Source organism: Nycticebus coucang, chromosome 1 (assembly GCF_027406575.1).
Source record: "Nycticebus coucang isolate mNycCou1 chromosome 1, mNycCou1.pri, whole genome shotgun sequence".
Taxonomy (NCBI): domain Eukaryota; kingdom Metazoa; phylum Chordata; class Mammalia; order Primates; family Lorisidae; genus Nycticebus; species Nycticebus coucang.
The window spans coordinates 68,832,545-68,860,367 of record NC_069780.1 but is presented as its reverse complement, the minus strand read 5'-3'; the positions used below and the strand labels follow the sequence as shown (position 1 = coordinate 68,860,367).

At 37.1% G+C, this 27,823-nt stretch overlaps 1 protein-coding gene across 4 annotated transcripts in view; it reads left to right on the top strand.

Moving 5' to 3' along the window:
- Positions 1-27,823, top strand: part of INPP4B (inositol polyphosphate-4-phosphatase type II B) — an 881,338-nt gene that overhangs the window by 146,646 nt on the left and 706,869 nt on the right. For all 4 annotated transcript variants that reach the window (XM_053582182.1, XM_053582180.1, XM_053582181.1 and 1 more), the window contains one exon: positions 9,317-9,379. The gene's annotated coding sequence lies outside the window, so the exon portion shown is untranslated. The remainder of the gene's footprint in view (positions 1-9,316; positions 9,380-27,823) is intronic.

Genomic DNA, 27,823 nt, shown 5'->3' with positions numbered 1-27,823 from the left:
CTTTGTTGTTTCTGATTGATGATATTAGAGATTTTACTCTTTTTTACCTGATTATGTTGGCCAGAGGTTTATCTATTTTATTGACCTTTTCAAAAAACCAGCTTTTTGATTTATTGATCTGTTGTATTATTCTTTTGTTTTCAATTTCATTTAATTCTGCTCTAATTTTGGTTATTTCTTTTCTTCTACTGGGTTTGGGGTTGGAATGTTCTTCCTTTTCCAGTTGCGTGAGATGTCCCATTAAGTTGTTAACTTCCTCTCTTTCCGTTCTCTTGAGGAAGGCTTGCAGTGCTATAAATTTCCCTCTTAGAACTGCCTTTGTAGTGTCCCAGAGGTTCTGATAGTTTGTGTCTTCATTGTCGTTTTGTTCCAAAAAATTGGCGATTTCTTTCTTAATCTCATCTCTGACCCAGCTATCATTCAGCATAAGGTTATTTAACTTCCATGTTTTTGTATGAGTATGCATATTCCTATTGTTACTCAATTCAAGTTTTATTCCATGATGGTCCGAGAAGATGCATGGAATAATTTCTATTCCTTTAAATTTACTGAGGTTAGACTTGTGGCCTAAAATGTGGTCAATTTTGGAGTAAGTTCCGTGGGCTGATGAGAAGTATGTGTATTCAGTTTTGTTGGGATGAAATGTTCTGTAGATGTCTGCTAAATCTAAATATTGGATGGTTAGGTTTAAATCTAAGATTTCTTTGCTCAGCTTCTTTCTGGAGGATCGATCCAACACTGCCAAGGGAGTGTTGAAATCTCCGACGATTATGGAGCTGGAGGAAATCAAGTTGCTCATGTCTGTTATAGTTTCTCTTCTAAATTGAGGTGCATTCTGGTTGGGTGCATAGATATTAATAATTGAGATCTCATCATATTGAGTATTACCCTTAACAAATATGAAGTGACCATTCTTGTCCTTCCTTACTTTTGATGGTTTAAAGCCTACTGTATCTGCAAATAAAATTGCAACACCTGCTTTTTTCTGATTACCATTTGCCTGAAATATGGATGACCATCCTTTCACCCTGAGTCTGTATTTGTCTTTTAAGTTGAGATGTAACTCTTGTATGCAACAAATATCTGGCTTGAGTTTTTGTATCCAGTCAGCTAACCTATGTCTCTTTAGAGGACAGTTTAAGCCATTCACATTGATGGAGAGTATTGATAAGTCTGGTGGAATTTTGGGTATCGAGTTTTTCAAAGGTCCAGTGGACATTTTTAATCCTTTCGCCAGTGTGGAAGTTGGAGTTTGATCCGAAGTTTCTGAGCGAGTTTACTTTTGTGGTATAGGATTGGGTTGGTCATTGTGGAGGATAGGTCTGAGAACATCCTGAAGAGCTGGTTTACTTATGGCAAATTTTTTCAACATATGAATGTCATTGAAGTATTTAATTTCTCCATCATAGATGAAACTCAGTTTAGCTGGATACAAGATCCTGGGTTGAAAGTTTTTTTGCTTTAGGAGATTAAAAGTTGATGACCACCCTCTTCTGGCTTGAAAAGTTTCAGCAGAGAGATCTGCAGTTATTCTAATATTCTTACCTTTGTACGTTATAGTTTTCTTTCGCCGGGCTGCTTTGAGAATCTTCTCTTTCATGTTAACTTTAGTGAAGCTAATTATGATATGTCTGGGGGATGACTTATTGGGGTTGAATCGTGCTGGGGTTCTGAAGCTGTCTGCTATCTGAATTTCAGATTCTCTAGGCATGTCTGGAAAATTTTCTTTCATAATTTCATGCAGAAGGGCCTCTGTGCCCTCGGAGGCGACTTCATCGTTCTCAGAAATTCCTATAATCCTTATGTTGTTTTTTTTCGAATTATCTGAGAGTTCTCTGAGTGAGTGATCCGTTTTTGCTCTCCATTTCTCTTCCTCTTTGAGAGATTGGGAGCGTTCGAAGACTTTATCTTCAATGTCAGAAATCCTTTCTTCTGCTTGCTCCATTCTGTTATTGAGGGATTCTACTGTATTTTTCATATCTTTGAGGGCTGTAAGTTCTTGCTTCAGTGTGTCTAAGTCTTTGGTGGTTTTGTCTTTAAATTCGTTAAATTCTTGAAACAATTTTTGAATTTCTCCTCGAATTCTGAATTCCATTTTATTAATCTTGTCTGCAATCCAAATTCTGAATTCGATTTCTGACATCTCAGCCAGTTGTTTATGAATGGGATCTTCAATCACATCTGCCGTATCTTTTCTTGGGGGGGTTGATCTATTCTGGTTATTCATGTTACCAGAGTTTTTCCGCTGATTCCGCCCCATGGTTATTTTACTCCCTTTGGTTTTTCCCCTGGGATTTTATCGAGGGCCCGTACAGTGTTGTGGCCTGAGAAACTGGGGCCCTGTCTGGTGTGGTGGAGCAAAGTGGTTCTGTCTTGCTTTCAGCTGGTTTCTGTTCGATCCTATTGCAACTTCTACTCTGGCTTGAAGTCTCAGCTTTTGTTTGCGTCCTTGTGATCACAGCTTGCCTCAGCGGTGTTGATGTGCGTTCTTCAACCTTCTCTCTCGGTGAGGCTCAAGTCCACCAGGATCCTTACTAAATTCCTGTCCCTTAACTCTCCTTCTGGATGGGAGCCTCTGTTGAAAGCTGGCTTCAGTCCGCCATCTTGTCTCCCCTCGAAAGTTCCTTTTTGTATTCTGTGACTGGCTATTTCATTTTATACTTAGGATCTTTTGATAAACTAAAGTTTTAATTTAAATGAAATGAAACTTATAATATTTTCCTGCCATAATACCACTTATATGCTATCTAAGAAATCATTTTCTACCCCAAAGGAAAAGATATTTCCCTCTAAATACCTTATTGTTTTATCTTTGACATTTACGTACATAACCCTCTGGAACTGATTTTTCTATATCCTGCCAGTCTCCACCTTCTCCCTCCAAGAGGACTATAATTTATTTAGCACCACTTAGTAAAGAAATAGCCCTTTCTCCACTGTTCTACATCATCAGACTCACCATCATTTATTTGTGTAATTGGTTGTCAAAACTTGTGTGAGTTTGTTTCCAGACTTTCTGTTTTGTTCCATGTATCTATTTATTTGTCTTTGTACCAGACACTCATTCTCTTAATTATAAAAGCTTCATTCCGAGTTTTATTTTTGGTAAACTATGACCTCCAGTTTTGTGTTCCTTGGCTAATCTTGGCCTTTTGCATTTCTCTACAAATGTTAGGTTGTTAATTTTTATTTAAAAAAAAAAAAAGACCACTGGGATTTTGATTAAACTGAATAGACAGATCAATTTAGGGAGAACTGACATTCTTATTAAGTCTTTCAATCTACAAGGATGAGGCATCTCTAATGTTTGCTTTGCTTTCTCTAAATAATGTTTTGAAGGCTTTTGGTGTAGGGTTCATGAGCATCATTTGTTAGATTTATTCTAAGTATTTGAGGTTTTAATTCTGTTTTAAAGTTATAATTTTTATTTTTTTGTTTGTAGAGGCAAAATTAATTTTTATACAATGACACTGACGGAATTCAGTAATCTTACTAAATTTACCAGTTAAATGAAATAATTGTGGACTCTTGAAGCCGTTTTTTAAAACATATTTCATTATTTATTAAAATGAACTGACTAAAACTTTTAATTCATATTTCCATTGAAAATAAAATTGCAATTTTAATTTTTAAATATTAATAGAGTAACAGTAACTTACTCTTGAAAAGACAAGCTGAACTCTAGATGAGAGTGTGGCATAGTGGATTAGGATTTGAGTAGATACAAGACTGCCTCTTCTCTGCCTTCATATGCATACACTCTTGAGTAAATAGTTTGACATTCTGGTCTTTATTTTCCTCATCCATACAATGGTAGTATAGGACTAGATAGGTTTTAATTCCTTGTTACCAGGAATAGAGGACTCAGACAACTTTTGATTAAATGGTTGTGTTTTTAGACTTCTTCCCTTTTCTTCTGCTCCTTTCTTATTGGTCCTGTGATGGTGAAGGTGACAGGCCCCATGGGACCTCATTTGGGGATGGCAGCAGGTGGGACAGAGCCCGCCGAGCTCTCCTGTTTCCTACTCAGGGCACTTGTGATCTCTTTCACTCGGACACTACACATTGACTGTAGGGATAATGGGATTTTTGTCTTAGGTTTATCTCTTTAGACACTTCTGTCCTCTAATGCACCACATCTGCTCCCATGCCATGTTAAATGTTGAATGTTGATCTTTTTTTTTTTCCCTGAGAAACTTTAATTCTTTCCAGTCCATGTCCTGAAAAGTAGTCTGCTAGTCCTAATGTTTCTGTTACCTCCAATACACTTTCATGTGGGGTTTAACTTAGAAGGTAAATGAGATTCTATGACCTCTTCCTTCTCTGTTTTCTTCTCCATATAACTCTTGAGCCCAAGGTAGTTTTCAACGTTCTTTTCTTCATGTCCTCTGTCCTTTCCTCTTTAAGCTTTGTAAAATTTCACGATGTGGTTCTCTAGGTCTGACTTCTAATATCTTAATGGAAACTTAGGGCAAACATTATATTCAGGACTATCTTGCTATATGTATGCAGAATTCTTTCCAGCTTTCAAAATCTGGACTGCCTCTTTCTTATTTTACTTGTAGCAATCTTGATCTTCATTGAGGCAAATGTTCCCCCTCGCAGAAAGGTGAAGTTAGATTAGACATAGAGAAATGCAAAATCATTGCATTTGGATATGTTTTCAAATAATGGCATCCTTGTTATATAATGTAATATCACTTTTCTCATAGTCTTGTGTTTTCTGCCTCTTTTCTATCTGACATATTAGTTTGTTTAAGTGTTCTTTAAATTTGATGTGGCCATAGTAATGAATTGCTATGCAACTTCCATCATGGGAAGGGGTAAAATATTTATGCCACATAAGTATGCTGTGTCTTATCTACTGTTATGCTCTAGGTGTTTACTGACTAGCAATCTTCTTCACATGTGCTGATCATTGAATTAAGCACTAAAGGGCAAAGTTTAGAAGTGACAGGTTACAACAACGGTCCCTGAGGAACTCGAAGTATAGTTGGGGAGACAAGAAAGCTTTATAGCCCCTGAGTGTAATTCCTGCACAAGATTAAAGAATGACAAAGTCAACAGAGTACAGAGTACCTGGGACCATTTTGTGGAGAAGGTGGTGTTAAAAGGCAGGGTGGTAAATTTGGAAGGTGTTGAAATTAAGAATTGAACTATAACTAGAAGGAATAGATATGAAGAATGGAACTGGAATAGAACAGTCGGCAGCCTTTAGAAATTCTGCATGACTTATTATGATGGATTATATTAAAGAAAAATATAAAACTCATGGGATGCTCAGGAAACTAAAATACCACACACACACACACACACACACACACATATATCCAATAGATAATATGTATTATACAATCTTTAGCTGTTTTCCCCATGGGAAAACAGCTCTTAAAGCTTGAATGGTGAAAAAACTGGTATCATAGGATGTAAACTTGGAAAAATTTTGACCCTTTAAAGCAAAAGCTATCAGATACTAATGTGATTTATGGGCTAGAATGCTTCGTAGAAATTCCCTATTGGAAGCTTAAGAACTGGTTAGTAACTCTTACATTTTTTTAATTCAAGAGGTGGGAGATCTGGAGATTAAAGGAAGACTTATTTGTAATGAGCTGAGGGTGTACTAGAAATGTCCTCAAGGAGAGAGGGTGTGGGGTGTTTCCCCTCATAGTACTAGAAGGAAGTTCTTCACAGAGACTTGGCAGAAGTATGTCCTGAAGTTTTGGGGAGGTAATGAAAACAGTGGTCTAAAAGGCCAAAAGTTGAGTAGCTTCTGGTACAGCAAAATAGAGGTTCTGAATTGGGATTCACCTATTTATTTCAGGGTTTGTTAGGGAATCCCCTCTGGAAGAGATGTGGGCGAGTAATATGAGAGAGCGGTCATGAGGTTGTTTTAGGTCCTTTCGTGAAGGATGAACTGGTCTCAGCGTATAGAAGTTGAAGGTTTCATCGCTTCTCGGCCTTTTGGCTAAGATCAAATGTAGAAGTTGAAGGTTTCACTAGGGCTGTGTGTGTAGTACATAAAGAAGCGAGACAGGATGACCCACATCAAGGATGACACAGATAAAGCATCTCCAGTAAATGGAGGTGGGGGAGGGGCTCTCTGAAGAACTTGGAAAAGCAGCCTTAGGGAGAGGATCAGCTTTAAACGTGCCAGCCCCAGAGTGTGAGCCCTCTTAGGTCAGTGACCAGAAAGTACACCTATCCCTCTCCATTCATCTCTTCTTTCTGTACCTTCTCCTTTTTACTCTACTCTTATGTTCTAGAGGCATCAGGATACAAACAAAACAACTGGAAAAAATAGGGACCCAAATTCCTCTTCATGGGCTCTTGTCTTCTACTTGCAGCAAGTCTTACTACGCAAGGGAGACTATTTAAACTTCAGATCAGTTTTTCATATGCAGTTGGGTGTTCCAGTTTCTAAATTGAGGCTATGTTTGGTAACTGTAAGACTTGTTTTAGCTCTGAGTGATCAGGGCCTAGGTAGCTCTTGATTCTTACTGGATGAAAAGATATTTTTTAGTTTTCTCTGACTGCTGTAACAAACTGCTACAAAGTAGGTGGCTTAGAACAAGAGAAATTTGTTTGCTCATGTTTCTGGAAGCTAGAAATCCAAAATCAAGCTATAGATAGGGAGAGCTATGGGAGCAGCTTATGGGACAGCATCAGAGAGTCAGTTCCACGCCCGTGTCTCAGCTTCTGGTGGTGTTGGCAATCCTTGGCATTCCTTAGCCTGTCTTGTGAGCTGGCATTCTCCCTCTGTGTATGTGTGTGTGTGGCTTTGTGTTCACATGGCATTCTTGTCTCTGTGCACGTCTCTCTTTGTGTCTCATCTCTTCTTATAAGGACACCAGTCATACCGGATGAAGGGCCCACACACTAACATCACCTCATCTTAATTTGCATCGTAATTGCATTGGCAAAGACTCCATTTCCAAATAAATTCACATTCAGGAGAACCAAAGTAGGATTTCAACATACCGTTTGGGGAGGATATAATTTAACCCACAAGAGATTTTATGCATATTTTAGTCCATGCTTGCATCTGGAATTAGGGACTATTGTTGGTGTGAATCCAAGTCCCTTCCTCATTTCTTTATTTCTAAAACACATATGCTGTGCATGCTGTACTCTTCCAAAATATATAGTGTGAGGTTCTGAGCATAAAGCGGTGATTCTTAATCTGTCCCTGTCAGGGATTGTGCTACTGGAAGAGCCTCTTTGTCCATTTTCCTCCTAGTGCTGTTACAGATGTTTCTCTTCTTTGAAATCCCCTGAGCATTCTAAGGAGTTGGGAAGACACATGATAGGCACCACAAGCAGACCCCATATTAATCTGGTCTTTACATTTTTTTGCAGTTTTTTTTTTTTGGCCATGGCCAAGTTTGAACCCACCACCTCCGGTATATGGGGCCAGAGTCCTACTCCTTTGAGCCACAGGCGCTGCCCATCTTTACATATTTTTAAGCTTCCATTTCCTTATCTGCATTTCCCCATCTCCCCAGAAATGCATTCCCATGTGTATCCGGCTATTAGACTTGATATTTCAAAGTCTGTAGTGAAATTTTCTTAGATCAAATAGTACTGATTGTCAGCCATGTGCAACAGTTCCATTATTCAAACTGATTTTAGGATTATGTTTTAAATCCCTTTTTTTCCTGACTGCAGAATATTCTTCAATATTTTCTGCCCCCTCAACATATTATGTATTGTTTAATTGATGTTATTTTTCACCAGTTATTTGAAATAATTATCCACAGATCTGTTTCTTCCTCTAAACTGTGCTTTTCTTGATTCTGTTTATTGGTTTCTTAAGTCCGTCACAAGCCTCAGCTTGCAGTAAGGGCTCTCTGGGTGTTCTCAGAATTGGACTGAGCGTTCATGTGCTCATAAGAGTAGAAAAGGACCAGTTTCTTTAAGTGCATCTGGAAGTATATCACAGTTTCATGAAGGGCTTCTTCAAACTAAAGTCTTAAGCAAAATCAAGGAATGTCACTGCCATGAAGCAGTTGAATGTTTACTAATCTTCCTGAATGAAATACCATTCAGTCGTTTTCACTCACCTGCTCAGAGACCTAAATTATTTATTTTCTTGCCCTTACAGAGTCTGGTTAATAAATAGGCAAATTAGGTAATGTCCATTATGCTGTGGTTTAATCATTTTACCTTGTCTGTCACTAGGGCAGGGATTCTCAATAGGGTAGGGAAATGTTTTGTTTTTTAAAGGAGAACCGTGACAATAATAGGAATAATAATGATGTTGATAATTATATTGGCTAACAATTTTTAATGCTTAGCTTGGTACTATGCTATGTTCTTTGTAGGTATTTATCTCAATTATCATATCAACTCTATGGTATAGGAAGAATTATCATTCCCGTATTACAAATGAACAATGAAGGCTTACCAAGTTTAATTTACTTGCCCAAGATGACACAGCTGGTAAGATGTTGTGATGATTGCAGATATGACTATTCTTACATAGACTACTGTAGTCAATTCATCAATGTTGTTGTTCATTGTTAACATTTCTTCAAATAACTTTCTAAAGGGATAGATTTAAAATTCTTACCTATCTACGTGACAGTCCTTTCTGGAAAGCTATTACTCAGACTCAAATCTCTTATTTTCCAATCTGAACATTCAGATAATGATGCAATAAAATCTTTTATGGTATACTCTTCAAGATTGTTATATGTTAAGGAAGGAAATAAGATATATTTTCATATCTTCTGACTTTAAAGTACTTTCCTCCTCATTGCAGCGTAGAAAAGCTCTGAAATGGCATCTCATAAGGAGGGTAATCTGCAATTATTTACAGAGTCATCCCACAATATCTCATGTTATGACTTTGTGGAAAGACCCACACTTTTATGAATATTTTAAAACCCATGCTCACTAGGAGAGGAAAGAAAGTCAGTTTAGATAATTGCATTTTCCATTTCATTCCATGCTATTTCGAGTAAATATTCCATCCTAACATGGCTTACATCTTGTTTTTTGAAATAATAGAAGCTAATGCCTTTCCTTGCTTGAGTGCCAGTCTTGTTCACATATGAGAAAAGAGAAGCAAAGAAAACAGGGCTGCATATCTGCTGCAGTCACCCATGTTCACAGCTGCAAAAGAGAGAGAACCTTTGGGGGAAGTTATTTGGCATTTAAAGCAAGTGGTTCCAGAGGCAGCTGCTGAATGGAGCTGAATATCTTGTTAAATGATTTTTTTCCTCTGACCTTTATTACTAATGAATCTTTTAGAAGAAGCATTTAAGGAGTAAAAAGAAAGGTTGTTTTTATTAATCTCCTTTTTCTTTGCCGACAGAACCCAAAGAAATGGTGTTATCTGGCAAGAGATCTGCTGTGCTTTATGAAAAATCACACCAAGGTAATGCTGATTTTGAATTGATATTTTTTCAGTCCATTTAACTCTGATACATGAAATTAGTTGGCTTTCTTTGATAGCTGGTTTTTGCTATTGAATGACCCATCAAAAAAAGCAAATTATTATCTGAAAATCAGAGGGAAGGATTTAAGATGATCACCATATTTATAAAGTGAATTTTTAAAACTATTAATAGCTTTTCAAGATACCATCAATAATGATTAATTTTCTGATAATTCTTTTTCATTTATGTTAATGTAGGAATAGGATCTTGACTTAGAAAACTGTATTCTCTTTCGAAATAACTCCAATTAATTTAACATTTAAAAATGATAGGCAGTAACAGAATTAGACTCTTGGTAGAGTACAAGAAGATCTTTTTCTTTTAATTAGCATTAGTCAGATGACTTTACATGGGTTTTTTTTTGAATATGCAAAAAATTTCAATGTGACTTTCTTGAAAACATCATTGAGTTTTATGAAGACACCCTCATACAAAACACATATTTTCTTTGGAAAGATTGAATTATATCATACAGTTGTTGAATAGCATGCCTGATTATGCTTAACAGATTGCATATCTAGTTGCTACGTTTTCAAAATTGCTGTGTGATTTATTTACATCTGTTGTCCTAAGAATATGAAAACTCATGCAAATATTTTAATGATATATGCATGTAAACAAAGTGTGAATATAGATGCAGATATGCAATGTGTGTATGTTTTATGAATAAATCTGTTATCAAAAAGAGACTTTTTCAGAAAAATTTTGGACAGTTTAGAATTGTGAAGGAAATTGGGCATATCTATTGAGTACTATCTACTTATGCAGCCATGAAGATATGATGCCACTGTATTTCTATGACCATATATGTTACAGTAACTATGTATACTACATGGTTGCAGATTGGTTGGAATTGCCTGGGTTTTATTTTGACAAATTATTGAATTCCTAAAAACAAATGAGTACTGAACCAAAGGTAGCACTTAAAGGTAATGGGCATCACGGAAAATTTGTTTCTGAATTTTGATTTGCAGTTGAGCAGAAATAAATTGTTAAATTGAATTACAAATCAAGATGTTTCTACTTATTTCTGGCTTTTAGTTAATTCTTCAAAGAAGATGCAAATCCCTTGAGAAAATAGTTTCTCTCCCCTAAAGGGGATTTTGAATTGGAGGCTCTCTGTGCAAGTTTTACCTATACTAAATGTTAATTCAAACTAAAATATTAGTAAATGGTAATGGAATCAATTTAGAGTTGCCTTTTACATAGAACTATTAACAGTGACTCCCCAAAGAGGGGCATTATGATGAGAACTAATACCTAGATAGTATGTGAAACGAGTTGAAACTGAGCCACATGATATAGGTGTAGGGAAACGAGTGGTAGAAAGTGTCTGCTGTAGAAGGTGCAATGAAAGATGGCATAGAAGAGAGAGAAGGAGTCCCACGTTGACTGAGATGAAGCCAGTGAGGAGGACTATGGACCCAGGCACTTGAGAATAAAAACAAAGAATGCAGGAGCACAGACTCTGTGGGATGCATTCATGTGATTTTTTCTTTTCTTGGAGCTATGTTATACAGTAGGACCTCTGTAAGTTGACCACCTTAGGAACTGTAAAAAGCTGGTCAACATACAGAGGTGGTCAACATAAGGAACTAGGCCTGTTATACCGTTATATACATACGATGCATGTCCTGTCTATGAAAGTTAGGTCGGCTTAAAGAGGTGGTCAATGTAGGGAGGTGGTCAACTATGGAGGGTCTACTAATGTATTCAATTTATAGGCTTTTATTTTATTCAAAGTATGGATAAACTTTTTTTGAGGTGAAAATAATAAAGGAAGACTTGGGGTGAAGGAGAAAGATTTCCATTAACATGATAGAATTTTTAGCATTCAGTGTACTCCGAGTAACACAATTTGTTTCTTCTCACTGTGAGAATTGAAGGAACCATTTTGTGCAGTGCCAAAGGCCAAGTGTGATCTAGGATATGTATGAGGGGGAGGGTGGTGGCAGGGTGTGGAGTAGATGGGGTGGGAGGACTCATGGCCAAGAGAAGTGGTGCTCCCTATATCCTCTCTCTAGGTCGGTCCCTTAGATTTGTTGAAAGAGGGGTGTTTGCAGTCTTATAAAATTCCTGTGAATAAGACAACTGTACTCATGCATTCATACTCTGCCTCTGTCATCTCAGATGAGATACGTGCAGTTAAATTTCAGTGTTAAGGTAGTGGAAGATGTACTAGGAAAGGTTCTATTTTTAGACCAATGGAAGCATTCAGCTTTTCTTAGTCACATGGTGACTAACACACTCATTGGAATAAGATTGACTCTGGTGATGAGCTCAGAGTGCAGTCTGTTGGATTAATAGGCACTTTGTGTACATACCTGCAAGTTCTGCATTTGACTCATGAAAGGGTATTCAAGTAATTTTTTATCTCATCTTTTAATGTGAAATTATTAGTGTCTGTTAGTCACAATATTCTTCATTTTGTCATTCAAAGATAGAGGAAATTTCAATTGGTCAGGTCAAAATATCTTTCTCTTTAACTGGCATGATTTTATATATATACATACATATATATATAACATACATACATATATACTGTATATACCATAGATATAGAGACTGTTATTCTGTTCAATCAGTTTTTACATAGGTTTATATGTCCTGGAAATAGATTGAATTTCAATAAAGAAAATTTCATGTCTCTAACTTATTTTTATTATGTAGGAATATTAAATTTTATTCTCACATATATTTGATTTTTTTGTTGGAAATTAAAATGAAATATTAAAGATTCAGCATTTTTTTGATGTACTCTAGGTTGAAATCTAGGCTTCATTTAATCTGAATTTTGAAAATTTAAAATAAACTGGGTGGGGGTGGCGCCTGTGGCTCAGTGAGTAGGGCACTGGCCCCATATACCGAGGGTGGCAGGTTCAAACCCGGCCCCAACCAACATGCAACAACAACAACAACATAATAATAACAATAACAATAATAATAATAATAATAATAAACTGGGTTATAAGGCTTGTGTATAGGATTACTTACCTTCAAGGGCATTAAGAAATAAGTGTTGTTTACTGCTTATTATTTGCAGTTTATTATTATTTAATATAAAAAATTGCATAGATGTATAATACATCTTGAGATTTAAAAGGGTAAATCTTAATGATATTTTAAGAGCTTACTATAAATTTTATATTGTTCATCACATACCAACTGTAATAATAAAATGGAAAGAAGAACATAAAAACTTGCAGGTTGATTAATAAGCTAAATGACTATGAACTTGAGTGAGAGAAATAGTTTAAGACTTGAGATGAAACTTGTGATGTATTTCTTATACTACCCAAATTAGATTTGATATCTGGTATAAACTATACAAAACTTTACAGAAACATGGTTATCACATCAAAAACAGTATGCTCCCCCCAAAGAGTATTTAAACTGAAAATTGGAGAGTAGATCATTGAATATTTTTATGGAGAAGTGATTAAAAACCAGTTGTTAAGGAGGAATTTACATGAGAAAGAAATATTATGATAGTTTTTAAGAGTTTTGCTTTGGTGGATTTTATGACTTTTGTCATTTGCAAACATTCTTGGTCTTATTGACTCTTCTAAGTATTAGTTTCTGTGGGATTCTTAATTGTTTTGCAATTTAATAGGAAAATCCCAGAACTATAAATCATAGCATTGTCTATTGGCTTCTGCTAATATTGAAGACTTCCAATCAATTCCTCACCAATATTTCTTATCTATTTCACTCTTACTCAACTACATGATGTAAACAGTCTTGACTTTGCTTAGGCTGAAAACTTCATTCTGGATGCAGTGTCTTTTTCTCTCTTATTTCAAAGATTGCCTAACTTTAAAACTTCTCTCTAAGAAGCTTTCTGAAGCTCTCAACATGTTACAACTATTTTATCTCCCTTGGCCAGCGGACATTCACTCAGTAAAGTCACTTGGATGTACACTGTTACACTGTCGTTGATTTTCATATGTTGCTATTGTCCTATACTTACACATGTATAATTTATATCATTGTATACAAAGGTAGGCACACATGAATTTTTAATGTCCATATCATTGTAAGAATGATCTTTCCACCATTTACTTTCACTCTCACTTGTGAATAAAGTAGACAAATTTTGAATGAATGAGCTCCTTGAATCTCCAGGATATTTACTGAATAAATACTCAAAAGGCTGGGCGGCGCCTGTGGCTCAGTCGGTAGGGCGCCGGCCCCATATGCCAAGGGTGGCGGGTTCAAACCCAGCCCCGGCCAAACTGCAACCAAAAAATAGCCGGGCGTTGTGGCGGGCGCCTGTGGTCCCAGCTACTCGGGAGGCTGAGGCAGGGGAATCGCTTAAGCCCAGGAGTTGGAGGTTGCTGTGAGCTGTGTGAGGCCACGGCACTCTACCGAGGGCCATAGAGTGAGACTCTGTCTCTACAAAAAAAAAAATAATAAAAAAAAAATAAATACTCAAAAGGCTAAAAGATCTCATTGTTCTATGACCATTATAATTTAGCTATGTTTTGTATTAATTAGGACTACTTTGTGAATTAATTCTATTGCTATCACCTCTTTTCAATAAAAATGAAACCTAAAGTTAAATCTGCTAATTTATAAAGCCACTGTAGAAACACACTCTCCTCACCAGGGGAAGATGGCCTAACTCTATCATTCATTGGCTAGGTGTGAATTTACACATGTCATTGGAGAAAAAGCCAACCTGACCTCAACAAAGGCATTTTTGTGTAAGAGCAAAACATGCCTTATGAGAATGAGGCCTAATCCAGATGTCACATCAGGATCAATAGGGAAAAAGCTACATCGTAATTTGCCAACTCATTGATTACTATTTGTACATTTATCAAGTCAGTGTTTACCTTCTGTTATTACAAGTGCTTTAGCTGGAGCAGGGATCTATGCAGAACTAGAGAGTCTCTTTTTTCTAAACACACACACACACAAATACCATCTGTCCATCCATCCATCTATACATACATACATACATATAGAGAGAAGCCAAAAGGTCTATTTACATGCTGGTAGAAATTATCTCTATGCTCCTTATCATTTTCATATAATTTCAATTTTTTCATGTTATTTTGTTATAATTCATGAGGACAGTTGGAAAGCTTTAATGCAGTTTCTGACCTATTTTTAAGTTTTCAATAGTTGTAGAATCTCATGCCTAGGAAATTTGTGGCCATTTCGAATGTATTATTGTGTTTGTGGATATGCAGTCTGAAATAACATACGTCCAGGATCCTAAAAGTACATAAATGCTAGGTGTGGAAGTCGGAGTAGGATTATGGCTCTTTGGGAAGTTGAGATAAAATTAGGTTTATTGGGGTTTGAGGAGAGCTTCTGGAAACTGGGGGTCCCATATAACTGGCAATTCCCAGTAAAAGACTAAGGACATCAAGAGAATTGGTTCCTTAAAAGCTTTAGCAGAAGTGTTAGTTTCATTTCTTTAGTTTTGCATACAAGCATTACTTTGGAATATGAATCAGGTCATCAAAGGCAAAGTGGTCTGGTCTAAAGCAAATAATTTGCAACATAGGATGTCCACTAGATTTTATAAGTATACATGTGAATATGTTAATACTCATACAGGTATGTTTGCCCCATTCTCTTTCTTTTACTCTCTCTCTCCCCATTTGGCCCTCCATACACCCAAGTTCCACAGAGTCTACCAATGGGAAAAAATAAGCAATAAAAAATAATACAAATAAAAAACTATAGTATAACAGTGATGTATGTAGCATTTACATTGTGCTGGGTAGTATAATTTAGAGATGGAGGGCTTGCATAGGTTATATGAAAATCCTATGCCATTTTATATAATAGACTTGAGCATTTACAAATTTTGGTGTCCTGGGAAGAAGGGGTCCTGGAACCAATCTCGCGGATAAAAAGGTATGTCTGTGTGTATTTTTAATACGTTTGTTTTTTAATTATGCCACTAGATGTCAGCAACAACCTCCTAGGGTGGTCCCTGTGGCTTTAACTTATAATAACAACCACAAATGGTACTTTATTAGAACATCTTAGCTGAGAATAGTAAGGACATATTTTGAAAGTTGAAGAACTATTTTTTGAGATAAGAAGAATGGGATTATAAACATTCTGAAATTATTTTCTAAACTGATTCCTGTTCCCATGTAACCAGTTACTTTTACCCACAGTATTCTCTGTACCAGTGATCTGGCGTGAAGAATTGTATGTGAGAGCTGCATAATTTGTCAGAAATTGTACCTGATGCCAGAGCTCGAAACTTCTGTCTCTGTGTATTATGATTCATTTTTGCCCCATTGCATGAGTATCTGTGCTTTGGATTTGTTTCATTCTATTTTTGCAAAAGCATTTTTGGTGCTATTGCCCATTAGAAGATTGCGTGGTATTAATTTTTCAGCATCCACATCTGTGGCCTGTTTACTTAGTAATGTTTAAATTTTTCCAAATCTCAGTTCTGTTGTTCAAAGACAGTCAATATATTTTTTTTTTTTTATTGTTGGGGATTCATTGAGGGTACAATAAGCCAGGTTACACTGATTGCAATTGTTAGGTAAAGTCCCTCTTGCAATCATGTCTTGCCCCCATAAAGTGTGACACACACCAAGGCCCCACTCCCCTCCCTCCTTCCCTCTTTCTGTTTCCCCCCCATAACCATAATTGTCATTAATTGTCCTCATATCAAAATTGAGTACATAGGATTCATGCTTCTCCATTCTTGTGATGCTTTACTAAGAATAATGTCTTCCACGTCCATCCAGGTTAATACGAAGGATGTAAAGTCTCCATTTTTTTTAATGGCTGAATAGTATTCCATGGTATACATATACCACAGCTTGTTAATCCATTCCTGGGTTGGTGGGCATTTAGGCTGTTTCCACATTTTGGCGATTGTAAATTGAGCTGCAATAAACAGTCTAGTACAAGTGTCCTTATGATAAAAGGATTTTTTTCCTTCTGGGTAGATGCCCAGTAATGGGATTGCAGGATCAAATGGGAGGTCTAGGTTGAGTGCTTTGAGGTTTCTCCATACTTCCTTCCAGAAAGGTTGTACTAGTTTGCAGTCCCACCAGCAGTGTAAAAGTGTTCCCTTCTCTCCACATCCACGCCAGCATCTGCAGTTTTGAGATTTTGTGATGTGGGCCATTCTTACTGGGGTTAGATGATATCTCAGGGTTGTTTTGATTTGCATTTCTCTAATATATAGAGCTGATGAACATTTTTTCATGTGTTTGTTAGCCATTCGTCTGTCGTCTTTAGAGAAAGTTCTATTCATGTCTCTTGCCCATTGATATATGGGATTGTTGGCTTTTTTCATGTGGATTAATTTGAGTTCTCTATAGATCCTAGTTATCAAGCTTTTAAGACAGTCAACATTTTGATAGGTGCCACAGAGTATCATGAATGTTTGCTCAGCAGTTGACAAAATAATCTAGAGGTATGAAAAAAAGATATCTTCTGTGAACTATATAATACATATTTTTTTTAGTCCTTAAAAATGTAGGTAAAAATATCTTAAATGTTTTTTAAAGAAATTAATAAGAAAATTGTAATATTGGCCAATGTTCAATAGATAATAATAATGTTATTTTAAACAAGGCTTTTCATGTCTCATGGAATTGGATTCACATTAACAGGAAGATTCAGTCTCATCTGTTGGCGTTTAGGCGTGAGTTAGAATGCAGTGATAGGTGATTGCATTTCGATTGACCAAGTACCCAGCAGGTTTGTAAGTGATAATGAGACAGGGAGTTTCTTATATTTTGCATGTCTATTTTAGGACTACTAGTAAAAAGGACTTACCAAGATTTTCCTCAAGACTGTGGTTGTTATTTAATGATGTTTGTAGGTGAAAAGGCAAACATTTGAAATCAGGCTGCAGTTACTTGACTGATGGAATTACCTCACATGGAGTGGGAGCTGTAGCAAGTACTGTTAATAAGCGGAAGGCACATAATTAGCTTGATGTTCACTCAAGCCATCTCTACACGGAGCCTTCCCTAGAAGGGGTCAGGGCTAGAATCCGACCAAGGCATCTGTCTTCAGTCTGTCACTTTCTTCGTCATTTATAAGGAGTTAACGGACAGCTGTTTGGGAGGTATTTTGAGTAGACAGACTGTTCCAGCTCCACTTTCAGAAGCCAACTCCTGTTTCTATATGTATCAGTGCCTTTCTTCTTAACATGTTCATTTGCTTGTACATTAGCATGGATTAATTTAAAATATAGAGTGGATTGGGATCCCACTGGGCTATTTCATAAATTCAGACAGTGCAGCCTGACGTTCAAAGGCCATTTTTCCCAGTGCTGCATTCCAAACCTTCCCAACCTCATTCTCACTTGATCCTCACTCAGATGTTGCCTTGTAGCCCACACAACCTGGTTGATTTCACTTGTGTATGACTTACTTATTTCTACCTCAGTTACTTTGGATTTACTACTTTCTCTACTTAGAATTTTACTTTTTTTCTCCCTGTCCCAACAGCATCGTGTAGAAGGGGCACTTGGTTGTAGTTAGATGATTTGAGTTCAGATCTTAGACTGATAACATCTTACTGAAGGCAAGATATTTAACCCTCTGTGTCTCCTACTGATTTCTTCTCTAAAATCAAGTGTGGAAAATAATTAATTAATTAAGTGAAGATATTAATATTAACTTAGAATTCTTACTGGCAAATACTAAGTGCTTAATATACATACCTTAGCTACCATTAATTTCATCAAGTCAGTCTCAAATTTCACCTTCATAAAATTTAGCCTCAAAATTTACTGTCTTTCATGTAGTCACCATCTCATTGGCATGTGTTGAAGCTTTACCTGGCCATTCTACCAGTGCTTTTACATTTGATGGTCTTACTTATTCACTTGATGAATTAATTTTCTCTTCAATTACACAGAATAATGATGATTGCCATGGCCATATCTGGGGTTATGGTGAAAGCAAAACTAGGAAATAGAAATAATAGCAGGACTACTGATACCATTTATCATTTTGTTATGTGTAAGAAATTAAAGGTTTAGGTACACTAACCTGTCATTTGACAGCTTGTTCTCATGGTAATAACAGGGTTCTGAGAGAGAAGGCTTAATGCTTCAGGATTCTTTAGGCCCAAAGTTCAGAACTGGCACAAAGTACTATATTCTGTTGAACAAAGACAATATTAAGGCCAGCCTGGAATCAAGAAATAGGGCGACAGGCTGGGTGTGGTGACTCATGCCTATAACTGTAGCACTCTGGGAGGCTGAGGCAGAAGCATAGCTTGAGGTCAGGGGTTCAAGACCAACCTGAGCAAGAGAAAGACTTTGTCACTACAAAAAATATAAAAATTAGCTGGGTGCTATAGTGGGCACCTGTAATCCCAGCTATTCAGGAGACTGAGTCAAGAGGATTGCTTCAGCCCAGTAATTTGAGGTTGTAGCGAGCTATGATGATGCCACTATACTCCAGGCCAGGGTGATGGAGTAAACTAGGGAAATTGACCCTAAAAGTTGAGAGGAGAAATTTAAAAATCACAATTGGTTGGGTAGAAGAGGATAGAGAATTGGGGCCACTTTTGTAATCAATATGCCAAAATCTACAATATACCAGAAACTAAAATAAAATGAGATTAAATAACTTTTTGCTAAGGTGGATGTCTGACCTTTCTGTGGCCTATTATAAAACTTCATTTTTCAGGACCTAATGATTCAACAAGGCATGACTAAAATGGAATTATTTATAGCCCTAACATGGGACATACTGTACAAAATATAAGTGAGAGAAAGACTATTCCTTTGTTATCAAAATTGTCAGGATATTGATATATAGTCACCAGTAAACATTTGTTCTGCCACTGGGGGAAGACAATGAGACAGTTTAAAAAAAGGTTTTTAATGGAGAGAGACAAAAAAAAAAGACAAGTGAATGAGTAAGTACAAGAAAGGTATGCTTGTATAATTTGAGCCACTGGCTCCAGCCATGCTTAAGAACTTACGCTTACAAATTATTTTACTATAATGCTTTATAAGGTTTTTGTTACGATACTGGTTTGACTAAAATGTTGATCACTTGAAGCTTGGACAATTTTAAATAATGAGAATGGATTATTTTGCAAAAATGGCCACAGTTGTATTTCTGGTCGCACATGTTCTTTCAGAACCTCATCAGCGCTCCTTTCAAGAGGTGACTAGCACTTTTCCTTCCCTTAGACCTGAGTGGGTTTGTGTCTACTCTGATGAGCAGAATCCTGCTCAACACTACGTGCCTTCCAAAGCTAGATCACAAAGATGTTATAAAACCTGTTTGCATCTCTCTCACTCTTTTTTGGAGCACTTGTCCCTGGGCCTGAGTATCATGTTGTGAGAAAGTCCAGGCCTGATGGATGGTGATTAGTAAGGTGTTCTGACAGTTCCAGCTAAGGTCCCATCTACCAGTCATGTGAACAAACAAATCTTTAAATGGTTCTACTTCCTAGCTTTGGGGCATCTGGGTGGAATACAGACAAGCTATCCCCACTATGAGCCTAGTCTAGAATTTCAGATTCATGAGCAAAACAAATGTCACTGCTTTAAGCCACTCAACTTTGAGGTGATTGGTTAGGCAGTCATGTGCAATTGCAGTGTTAACTTACACTGTAGTTCCTTCCTGGAGCTCTCTTCTGTTACTAAGTCACTTGTCAGCCCTAGCTCCCACCTGGAAACTGCCATTACATTACTTTACATTACACTTTGACCTAAGCTTTATTTAAATTTACTTCATCTACAGGGTAGACATGGACATTTTGTACCATTTTGCTCTACTTTTTTTTTCCCATTGGCTTTGTGGTCTAGCTTTTCTCGATGGACACAAGATTGGAGATTTTCATGTTTCTCTATGCCCCTATTAAAAGGCTACGATCATGATATGTCAGATCTTAACTCTTACTCTATAGTGCTATGCCATCTAATATAATAGCCATTAGGTACATATGATTATGTAAATTTCAATTAAAATTAAAATTGACAATTCATTCCTTTAGATACATTTCAAGCACTCAATATTTATATGTGACAGCTGACAGAGAACAATTATAAAATATTTCCATCATTTTCCTGTTTTATTGCATGGTCCTACTCAGATTTGCAATTTACACATGTGGTCCAAAGCAAAATCCTTGAAATACGGGGATTCAATGGTAAAAATCTTTTGACCTACAGCAAAGAGCTCAAAAGGATTTGGTCTCTGCTTCCCAGGTATGAGCCCTGGGAGAGGACATAGATTCTTTCCCTTAGTTAATAGGATTATGCTTCATTTACACTCACACGAAAAGTCTGTCTTTTATGGCCTTAACTAATTCTTTCCTCTATCCCCTTGGACACATAGGATACATTAGTTTCCTTATTCCATCCTGCCTGACTTTCAGAACAATTCAGTTCGCAGAAGTTATCCTAGTAACAAAAGATATCTCTCTGCAAATACTTGGGCTCCTGTTCTCCCAGCAGCAAGTCCTCATGAGCACACAGATCTCCCGTTGACTTGAAAGTGAATGCTGGCTGTGGAGTGGATATTACTGCCTTAAAAAAGAAAAAGAATAACTTCAAGGCAAAGGGGCTTTTTTTCTCCCTGGGTTTAGGTTTCCTTGAAAGCTTGTTTATTGATTTTTCTTGTAACAACTGAGCTTGCAAGCTATAAAAGAAAAAAGCCAAAAAACAAATAGAAGTGGGGAAATATTATCAATGATCAACAAGTTTATTCATCAGCTTTATCTCATTTGCAGCCCTTCACCACAGGGCTGTGAAATAAAAAGCACCACAAGCTGCCATCCCAGTTTTTATTATGGAATCCATAGACTTTAGTTGATCAAAAGGGAAAACAAACACTGCAGCTTTCAAGCAAGGGTCCATTCTCATTCAAAGAGATTGTGCTTGGATTTGTGTCAGTGTGTAAGAAAAGTGTTGAAAGTAAGTGAACAGAAGAGAACATGGCTGAGGGGGCAAGACCAGGAACAGCTACATTGGTGCTAATTTTGATCTCTAATCAATCTGTCACATTACTCAAAATACCCTCTGCTAACATTGTTCTTATAGAAAGACATTTTCCTATATTTATGAGCAATATGATGAACCTTCAAAAAAGTCCTCTAGTCAGGTAGTTTTGAGAAATGCCAAGTTTTATATTTCCCTCCTATAGTTTTATTGGGCACATTAAAATATTAGTCTCTGAGAAATCCTACTGTAAAGAAACCGGTTTAACCTTGTTTAACTGAGCATTTTCTTTTTTTGTGTGTGATTTTTTGGCCGGGGCTGGGTTTGAACTTGCCACCTCCGGCATATGGGACCAGCGCCCTACTCCTTGAGCCACAGGCGCCGCCCTAACTGAGCATTTTCTAAAATTAGCAGGCCATGAAACATTTTATATTTTAGTATATATTTTCAGGTAATACCCGTTGCATCTAGGTTTTAGAGAAGCACGTTTTGGGGAGTGCTGTTTTAGAATAAAACATGGTTTCTTGAGAGGTCTTGGGAAGGATAACACTGTAATCCATTAGCATCACTTAGATAGATTAACTTTCCTAAACGAGCAGGATCCTAGCACTCTGATAATGTGAGAGAGACAACAGGCATTTCCTAACCAGGGCTATTTCAGCAGGACTCATGGGGAGCTGAAGGCAGCCAACTAACCGGATCCAGCAAGGCCTTTCATGGGACATGAGACTTTTCAAGCTATGTTTCTAGGAAGGTCAACATTAGAAAACATCAAATGGGAGATGATTAGAAGAAGAAAATTTTAGTAGTGCTGCTGTGTTACTTCTAGAGGGTATTCAATCACTTCCTTTTCCTTCTTCAGTAATGATTTCTCCTAAGAGTACACTTCTCTTACTGTTTCTGTTTTCTCACCTACCATTCACTCTTTGATCCACAATATTTCATGTACTTTCTCATTCCAGTAGAACTCTTCTTTCTCAGATAACCAGTTACTGTCTAAGCAGTAGACTCTTTCTGGTGAACTCACTGGCCTCTATGATTTGGAATTCTACCTGAATGCTTTTGACTTCCCTATTTCTATCTCCAGCCTAATCCACGTTCTGAGCTCCAAAATTGTATTCTCAGAGATATCTCAAAATTATGTCCAGAACTGATCTTACAAAGTTGTACTCTGAGTCTCTTCTTCCTGGAGATCATTGGAAGAACCATCATCTACCCAGTTACCCAAGACAGAAACCTGGGAGTCATCCTTGATTTCTCTTTTACTGTTAGTGCCTCAATCAGTCACCAAGTCCTACTAAATTTTACTTTTTTTCAAGATATTTCATCTGTCTTATAGTCTCCATTTCTTTCCCTGTTTTATTCTTCAATAAACCACTAGCCTCAGTGTCAAACCATAACTTTTCCACCTGATAGCTGAGTGACCTTGAGCATGTTTGCTATTCTCTTTTACATTATTTTCTTCATCTGAGGGATGAGGGTAAGAGTAATTTCTAAGAGACAGGTGTCATAGTTTTGTGAAAATTCAGTGGATATGAAGTGGGGATGTAGAGAGAAGAAAAAGTCGATTATTTCCTTTTGTATCTCTAGGACCAAAGGGCATGGAACTATTTATTATTAGGGGAAAATTTTCAGTGGGTTAGTTGGCATTTAAATGCGAAGAAATGGCTTTTTCAAATGCTAGTGTAAGCCTGGGCATGGTGGCTCATACTTGTAATTCTAGCAATCTGGTGGGTGGATTGCTTCAGCTCAGGAGTTCAAGGCCAACCTGAGCAACAAGACACCATCTCTACTGAAAGAAGAAAAACTAGCTGGGTGTCATCGTGGGTGCCTGTAGTCCCAGCTACTTGGGAGACTGAGGCAGATGGATCCCTTGTGTCCAAGAGTTTAAGGTTGCTGTGAGCTATGGTAATGCCACAGCACTCTACCAAGGGTGACAGAGTGAGACTCTATCTCAACAAATAAACAAAATATAAATAAATAATGCTAGCATAGTAAACTGAAAAACCTAAGTTTGTGATTTATTAGAATGTGAATATAATTTAATATTTTTATCCTTCATTACACAATTATTGGCTACTTTCATGAAAATCAAGAAAGGAAATGGAATGATTTTTACCACTCTTCAGGCTGTGGAAATGATCATGTGTGTGATGGAGTAGGCAAAAAAGATTTGGGCAGCATTCCTTGGACATTTGCATTATCTCCTCATCCAGGCCAACATTTAGGAATCTGCGTCTTGTGGAGTCAGCCAGCAGGAGCACTGCTAAGGTAGAATGTAGAGGTCCTTCCCCTTTAAAACCCAGCTATTAATGTTAGTCAATTTTATATCAGTATCTCTTATTTTTGCTTAAGGGCTTTCTTAGTCCATTACTGCTGCTACAAAATACCTTAGCCTGGATAATTTATAAATAATAAAATTCATTTCTCACAGTTCTGAGAAACTGGGGTGTCCAAGATCAAGGCCCCAGCGGATTCGGTGTCTGGTGAGGTCTTGCACCTTCTTGTGCATCCTGACAAAAAGGATGAACATCTCCCTCACACCTCTTTTTTTAAGGTCATTAAGGTCATTCAGATAGCCCTGCCTTTATGACTTAATCATCCCCTAAAGTCCCCATTTCTTAATACTATTACATCACTGATTACATTTCAACATGATCTTCTGGGGACACAGACCACAGCAATGGCCAAACCCTTTTACAAAATCTATATTGCACCAAGAGAGAACTGCATACAGCTGTGCACACAGCCATGTGTACCTGCAGGCCTCCATCATAATAAGAATAAATGATTGATGCTACACAATCATTACTTTCAGAGATATTATTCACCTCCATTTATGGGTTTTTAATTCTAAATGTTGGGAATATAGCAGTTTACAAAACAGACAGAAATTCCTGTCCTGCTGAATCTTATGATCTAGTAAGACAAGACATACTGTCAAGGAAATAAATAATTATATAGTATTCTATAAAAGAACATAGAAAAAAGTAAAGCTGGAAAGTGGTAAAGAGAATCTTTAGATGGGGGTAGACGTGTATATTTAAATAGGGAGCCTGAAAGGCTTCACTAAGAAGATTCTATTTAAGCAAAGACCTGAAGTAGATCACGGGATGGATCACCAGTGGATGGTTCTTGTTTAAAGAATGATAAGATCTGACTTTCCTTTTACCAGGGTTGCTCTGGCCATCCTTTGAGAATCAACAGAAAGGGAGACCAATCATTAGACCAGTCATTGTGGTAGATGGCAATGAAAGGTGCCAGGATGGTAGTATTGGAGGTGGGTGATAATGTTTTAGAGAAATAGTTCAGTGCGATTGTGTGCGGCATCTCTAAGGCCCATGCACTTTTCTGCAGAAATGCCAGGAGCTCAAGGGCAGACCGAGGTAGAGAAACCAGGAAACAAAATCTAGAGAGAAACACCAGAGAAATAGGATAGGAATCTTTAGAAGGTGATGTCACAGAAGCAAAGGTAATGCAAGTTTTAAGGATGTATGAGCAATGCTCAGCACTGCAGAGAATTCAGCTATGATATATGTATATTCATATGTAACTATGAATATATCTGTTCTTATTTGGAGGTATGAACAATGTTCAGCACTTCAGAGAATTTCAGCTATGAATGTATTTGAAGGGGGCACATGAAATTTGACAAATAGAAGGCCATTGGTTGTATTATCAACAACAATTTTACTGGGGTTGCTGAAGCCAAAAACAACAGATTGAGAATGGGAAGTAAAGAGGTGTAGACAGAGAATATAGCTTACTCATCAGGAAGATTGATAGGTATAGAAAAGGAGCTTTCAAAAATTTCTTTTTACCATAATTCACAGTATGAAATACATCTTATACTGTGATCATACTGCACATGCACACGCACACCCATATATTGATGAAAATAATGTTTTGCAACATAGTAACTATTTTTTATATGTGTAATCACAGTGATATTTGTCATCTCTTCCATATAATTTCCTTTTAAAAATGTTTTCTTCTTTCCATAAATTGATCTCATAGTCCACAGTAGGGTTTTGACTCACAATTTGAAAAACTGGTCCTAGGCAGCAATCAGGATAAAGAGTCCGTCTTTGAACCATTGCCCACATTCTCCACCAGGCATTTCAGGGTTATATCTTGGCCCTTGGTCTAAAACTCCCAGAAACATAATCTCTCCCTAACATATTGAATTTTTACCCTTTAATCTGTAGTCACTAACTGAAAATCAAGAGGAAAGCTAATGCAAATTTATTTTAGTATCATTAAGGCTTGGTGCACAGTTAAAGGCATTGGCTTTGCTTATAAATGTTTTCTGCCAACAAAACAATATTGGGCAAGTTTCTCTACTTTGATTTTATTCTGTTCCTGTGACTTTTGAGCTGAAGATCCATGACCTAGGCAGAGAGTGTTAATTATGCTGGGGAGGTTTGACCTCCACTTGGAATGAAAATGGATTTTGTTTTGAGCAGCGCTTGGTATATAGTAGAGGCTAATATTTGTCAAATAAACAAATAGCATTAAGTAATATATTTTTAGAAGAAAAGTTAACGTAGGCCAATAAAAATGATTATTGCTTCCTGTGCTGTAAATCTATGCTAATATAACATTAAAATTTGTAGAACACTATGTAAAATAGACATTAATCTGAAGAAAATGAGAGGTAGATAGTAGGCAGAGGACATTGGGAGGTTGAAGGAGGAACTCTCCCTCAGGAACGGACTGTGAATAAGTTGAGCAGAGATCCTTGTGAGACAGAATAATTAATGGGGGCCACTGTGTTAGGGGAAAGGGTGGAAGGATTACCCTTAAAGAAGAGAAAGTCCGCCTCTTCTATGAGGATAGATGGTTCTAATTATAGGTAAATTTATAAATTGAGAATGGGAAGATGAGGAGGTTGCTTACTCTTTTTTGCTGAGAGTGTGAGGGTATATGTTAAGATAGTGCTTGAGGATGACCTTGAGTTTTGGGGAAGTAATTGAATACAAGACGCTAACCCAGTGTAAAGCGTTGGTGGGTATGACAGATTAGTACTTATCTAACAGCAGTTTCCAATTCTGCTTTTTTTGTCATTCATTTAAAACTAAGGTCATGAATTAATAACTCACAGGAGCTGGATAGAGCCCACAGATTTGTTTTGTCTCTTTCCTGTTATTTTGATAAGCAATGTTTAAAAATGATGGGCTTCAGATGCAAGTTTTAGATTTCCAGGTTAAAAGAAGCAGTTATATAATTTGGGAATAATTCACTGGAGTTGAGCAACATCTACTGTTTTTAGACCAGGCCTCACCATTACATGATAGGCATCTACGTAGGGCTCATGTCACTCATTCGGGATGCTTGTCTGGCTCCTGTAGATGTATGAACATGATGTCCCTGGTTTTGTCCTTAGCCAGTAGGATTTGTCTTTGAAGTAGTAAAGCCAGGCTTACTTATTGCCATTAGCCTAGGATGTTTGCCACTTAATGGATTAATGGTTTGTAATGCCTAGTCACCAATGCTAGGTAATGTCAGCAAAACATATAGAGACATATTTATAAACAAACACATACACCTAGTCAGACTAGACAATGAATAAGACACCCTTTTTCTGTGTGTGAAGACCATTAAGTAGACTAAATTATTTCTTCATTTACTGATACAGTCTCTCAAAATTGTTATTAACTAACAACCATGAGTCAAGAATTTAGAAATTTTCTGGAATTTAAAGAATTAGATAAGATAAACAAGATATACTCCACTCCCTTATAGAATTTAAAATACAGCTTAACAATTACAGCAGTGCTGTGCTCCAAGGATGCCAGAGGTGCTAGGGCATTCATAGCCAAGAGAATGGCCTTGAGTGCTGGGGTCTGAGAGTGTTAGCCAGGCACAGAGCAGGGGAAAAAATGTTTAGATGTGGAGCATTACATTGGCGAAGTTTGGAGATATGAAGGTATGAGGTTTGGGGAAACTTGAAGGAAATCACCTGTGACTATGACAGAAGGCAGGAGTAAAGGTTGAGAGATAAGGCTGAGAGGATGTCAAAGGCCAGTCATGAAGGATCTGGTGAGCATCTTCCTGGATTTGATCTTATCCCATGTGTAGCAGCAGCCACTCAAAGGCTTTAATTTTGAAATGTTATTAGATTTCTACTCAGGAAGATCACTCAAGTTGCACTGTAGAGAATATAGGTCAACAAGGAAAGACGGCAGCATGGTGATACTCAGCACAGTGTACTAAGTGATTAACTGTTTGCCAGCATTGTCACAGGATCTTGTAAATTATCTCCTTTAATTATTACAATAATCCTATGAGACTGGTTTTATAATTCTCCCACTTTTGAAGATAAAGAGATAGTAGCACAAGTAAGTGGCAGAGGTAGAATTCAATGCCTGCCTGATAAACCCATGCTCTTAAATGTTAGGCTACATCACTGCTAATTACAGTTTTCTAGGAGTTACATAAAGTATAGGGTAGTAAAGTGGATTGAAGAGAA